Source organism: Buceros rhinoceros, unplaced genomic scaffold, assembly GCF_000710305.1.
Source record: "Buceros rhinoceros silvestris isolate BGI_N320 unplaced genomic scaffold, ASM71030v1 scaffold42238, whole genome shotgun sequence".
NCBI lineage: Eukaryota > Metazoa > Chordata > Aves > Bucerotiformes > Bucerotidae > Buceros > Buceros rhinoceros.
The window spans coordinates 1344-6751 of NW_010428211.1; positions in this window are offsets into that span (position 1 = coordinate 1344).

Consider the following 5408-nt stretch of genomic DNA (forward strand, 5'->3'; position numbering starts at 1 on the left):
CCCTACCACCCAACTCCCCTAACATATTGGGTAGATGAAAAACAGTAAGGCTTAGTAGATAGGTTAACAATTATTTTATTAGTTTATGATACATACAACTTAAGAAAGGCTTAAAAAAATTTTTTTATTGGAGTTCATTCCAATTCTGGGTCAGGTCAGGAAAAAACAATGCTGATGTATTAAATAATATTCTATAATTCAACAATAGATTAACTTCAGTAATTCAGCAGACACGGTTAAATACTCTTAAATATGCATATATACAATTGTGCAGCCTTAAAAAAAGTCCTTTTCTTCCTATCTTCTCCTCCCAAAGCCGCATGCCTTGTGAACACAGTACTGGCCTCTAAGCTTTCAGTTTCTCACCCGGACTTCAAATATTTGAAGAGGAATGTTACAACAGTGGACATCACAGCAACCCTACCTTCCTAAACTGTTTATGAGAGGAGATGCCCAAAGGGCAGAACTACCATCAAGCCTCTCTATAAATAGCAGCTTCCTTAAATATCCAGTTCAAGGTTAAATTATTGCTTACACATTTTCTGCCTGAAATGGATTTTTAACATAGTCCAAAATACCGGTATTTACGTTTGTCCTCTTGAAAGACGTCACTTCCTTGCAGTGACTTATTTACTGTTACCGCTTTGTACGTTCAACAGGTTCCTAAGCCCATACAATCCAATACAACTCTCTGCAAATTCTTTTAAAGCAACATAAAACACACAAGACTAATTTAGGACAGAACACGTAGGCACTGTTTTGTAGTTCATTGTTCTCTTTAAAATTTGTGTTTGGAATTAGTTTCGTATTCTGATTGCCATTCTCAAAGTCTTTAATAGAAACAAGAATCCAAGTCACGCTTTTCAAATCAGCAGCTACTCTGCATTCCTCGTTATCTCACTGAGCCAAACTACTCACTGACAATACTAACAAGTAGGTACACTGCAAATCCAAACAAATCAGAAAGCCTGTTGCAAGCACAGAGGATCAGAGACAAACATTTAGAGTGGATGAGTGAGATATTTATATTGCTACAATGAAATCAATTTAAAACATAGAGCCCCTAAATACACCAGTTATATTGCATCAGGATATCCAATTTTTTGAAAAAAATTCTAAGCATGATTTTAAAAACTGGATTCACAAATGTAAAACATTAACAGAGAAAAAAAATCAGCTAACCGCCAAGTCTAGTTTTCAACACCAGGCAAAGTAACTTTTAATGATGAAGTTATAAGTAAGGGGGGAAAATAAAAACATGTTTCAATAAACATTATGAATATCTACTATCTGCCCTCCAAAAGTGAGCACTTGTCAATGGTTCCCTTCTCATTAAAACCTACAACTAACTACAGACACCTCTCTTACTTACCTGAACTTAAATCATCCCAACTGGATCCTACTCCTGGGCCTTAGATACACTGTCACATGACAGGAGCTGTCTGGACAAGTCAAAGATTTTCTTTGGAAACAATTAGCCGTGCATTACAGGCTCCAGCTTAGGAAAAGACTGTTCTGTACTTGCTGCGCAGCTCTCATCAGCGATTCTGTTTCAGTCTGGATATTTTGAAACTATGAGATGCTGATTTTAGAAGGAAGTTTACCTCAAAATCTGCATAATAGCAGAATTGTCTATCAATTAGGGCATAAAAAATAAATTAATAGCACATTTGTTGAAATAAAAAAATGTAATAGAAATGAAGACAGTCTATGTAATTACTGAACTGGATTGCTATCTTTTACTTAACTTTCATTATTAGTACCATCTCATTCAGTTCAAAACTATTTTCCACCGCACTCAGAATTCCAAATCTCAGCATCCTAATCCATTTTTTTGGGTGTTGCTTCTCCTAATTCCTGTTTCATCTTTTGCTTCACCAAATCTTTCCTAATAGTCTGCTGTATTCTGAGATGTCAAACAATTACGAATAATTTTTCAAGAAAATAAATCATGATGAAGTATTAATGAGCTACACAGAGCAGAAGAATTTTAGAAAGGACTTCCTCCGTGAAAACCACGAAATGTAGTTTATAAAACATGTATTACCTAGGTGTCATGTGGTAGAGATAAACACAACAGTACATCAAGCATTAATGTAAGAAGTTTCATGCAAGGTTTTTTTATTATTATTTTTTAAAATTGTGTCTAATTCAGCCCATGCTGACTGAAACAGAGTGCAAAAAATTAAGTTCAAAATTAATGCAAAAATACTGCAAAATACTTTCACCAACAAAACAACTCAAATGGATATCTGTAACTAATGAAAAAAAAATGCATGATGTTTTCAGCAGTGAATTTTTTCGCTTCTAGAGTCCTTCTCCCCTTGAAATTTTTCAAGTTCCTTAAGAAGAATGATACTGTTTTTTTCGTTACACCAGTATCCCCTGATTCAACCAGCCTACAGAGAGAACTTTACAAAGAATAAACACAGGAATTAAGAAGGTAGCACCATTAGAAATAATCACTCAGTCCAAATCCGCAAAAAAACTTCATTTATCTTTATCCAACATACTTTGACATTCAGCAGCCTGATAACACAGAGTAAAGGGAGCTCTCATAACTGTATATTGGTAACATTCATAATGGTCATGCATATTACAATCAGAAGTTTTCTAGGGTGCCGTTTGCAAAGTAAGCCTTCATGCAGACAGGCATTCAGCTCATTAACTCCATTTCCCTATTTCCTATTAGTCCCTGAGAAGTTAATATATCTACCTACAATATGGCTATTAAAGGCATTATAACGATCATACGCTTAGCTGTTTGTGATGGAAATGCAATGTGGCTTTAGGGAGAAGAAGCACAGAAATTACAGCAAATTAGCAGTGATGAATACAGATCTTACTTCTAAAATGCTTTCTTTTCATAAGCAAGGTTGCTAAAGAGCAACATAAATGATTTTAGTCACGGATACAGAACTAGCCACTGCCTCTTACCCTTAATAAGTCACTATGATGAACCCAAGACATTTGGGGCTCTTGAGACCTCTCTAATTGAGCATTTCCTTTACATAAAATCATCTGGATTTTGACCTAATGTAGGGTCATCATGATCCTTCTTTTAATCACTCAGCAGCAGTGCTGGGAGAACTTAAAAGAACCAGAGATTTTCTTTGCCTAACAAGTCTTTTGCATCTCCAATTCAAGTGATCTCTTTAAACTGTTCAGAATTCAAATGGGGTTTTTTGGAAAATTTGCATTATTGCCAGCTGCTCAAAAACCATAAGCTAGAGCTCCCAAAACAAGGGGAGCAATTTAAAATTAAGACTTTGGGGTGGGGTGTGAAGGTAAGGGAATAAAGATAAGGTCTTTTTCTTTGCCTTCTGGCTTCCGAGCAGGTACAGATTGTGTTTTAAAGCTCTTCAGGGCTAAATAATGACTTCTGGCAAAAAAAAAAAAAAAAAAAAAAAAAAACCCCCCCAATTTTTAAAAAAAAATCTCTCTCCTCCCATCTCTCATGGTGTCTCTCCAGGGAAAAAAAAAGACTTCTAAAAAAAAAAAAAAAAAAAAAAAAACAACCACCCTGACTTTTAAGTAAGCATATTATCTCAGAGATAGAATATTACATTTAAACTAAGACTGGAAAAAAAAACTTAATGAATGTATTGAGATTGCAATTTATACTTAAGTACTGTAAAACATTTTTACAATCTACTTGGTTTTGGGTATCATGGGATATTTTGGATTTGTATGCCTAGTTTATTAAAATGACCCTTACTGAGCCAGTACAAAAAATTTGCGGACTTCATTTAACCAATCCCCATAAACATTTTAATTTTTGGTGAAATTTGCTAATGCCAGTATAAACTTCAAATCATAGCTATCTACAACAGATGAGCTGTACAGAATTTTTCATGTAGGCTCAGACAGAAAGCCTTTCTCCTTCAGAACTTATTTCTATCTATCACTAAAAGATTAAAAGAATATTTAGATTATAGTAAGAAACAAACCTTTATTGGCCAGTTAATGGCAACTGTATCTAATTGCTGAACTGCAACAAGCTGAACAAGTTCATACAATATAATATTTACTTTAGTAAAGAGTAGGCTATATCCTGGAAGTCCTAATATAGCTTCTGGCCTGTTCAAACTGTTGCAACTTCATTCTTTGCCAACTGAACAAAGAAAAAAAGAAAGGTAATACGTCTTCTCACTAGCACACAAAATAAAGAGATTTAGTATTTTAGAAACAACATCAAAGGAAAATCCTGATGACTGCTGCAGGCATTAAATAGTTGATTAAAGTTCCTGCCATGTTTGATTTCTGTCACTGTAATTAATGAATCGAAAGGGATTGTATGAAAACATTTTATAACATTCTTATTAGGTGAGTGTACTACTTCATCAGAAGAGGAACACTTTTGAGCAAAACTCATCTATACATACATATGCAGTTTCTCAAGTTTCCTGCTTGTATTTTAAGTCAGAGACATTGTTTTAATAGAATATCAGAAATACTTTAAGAGGCAGTTAGTCTGGCCTCCTTATTAAGGGATCTGGCTTTTAATTTGCTCAGAGCTCTACTTTGGACCCTTAAACTGTAATTCTTAGAAAGTCATAGTTAAAAATACCGAAATGCCTGCTAACCAAGTAGATAACTGCAGATGCTCCTAAAAGTAGACAAGATCTTAACCAGCACTACTGCTTATGCGGAAGCTTTACTACTACAGCCACACTCTATTCACCGCTCTGGTCTCAGCACACATCGCGCTCAAACTCGCCTTCCTGTAGGTAGGTTTGGGTGCTGCCGGCAAAGTAGTTGTGGTGTCACAGAGCACAGTGTGGAAAGTGTGGGTAACAGACTAAGGCAAACAGCTCATGCTGAATGCGGTGCTGCTAAGAACATTTCACAAGGCATAACCAGCCCATCCCTCCACACTAATGAACTACCCCATGGAAAACTGCATCCATAACACAAAACTACCTATACAGTCAGCTGAGAATTTTGATAGTAAAATCTAGTCCTTGTATGATTCAATACTCATTTTACTGAAAACTTACTCTTGAAGAAATCAACACACTTCTGGCCATCAGTATTTATCACCAGTTATCGTTTCTGTTCAATTCCAACCTCCGCTCTGCACCTCCAACCTCCACACCATCAGCTACCATCACTGTTAGGCTTCCAACCTCTCTCTCAGGCTGAAGCTGGTCTGAGACTATAACTAATATTTCTGGGTGAGAGGAGAAGTGCTGCAGACACAGATTTGTACTAAAGAAGAGGCTGAAATTTATTTTTTTAAAATTATAACCGGTTATTTTGTAAAGAAACACTTGTGGAACCCAGAAGACTGAGGCAGCATAAAACTGGTTTTCGTTAATTAAAAATTATATTCCATCAAGTAAAAGAAACACACTTAAAGGCTTCTATAAAAAAATAGCTGAGCTATTTTCAAAGTAAACAGCAGG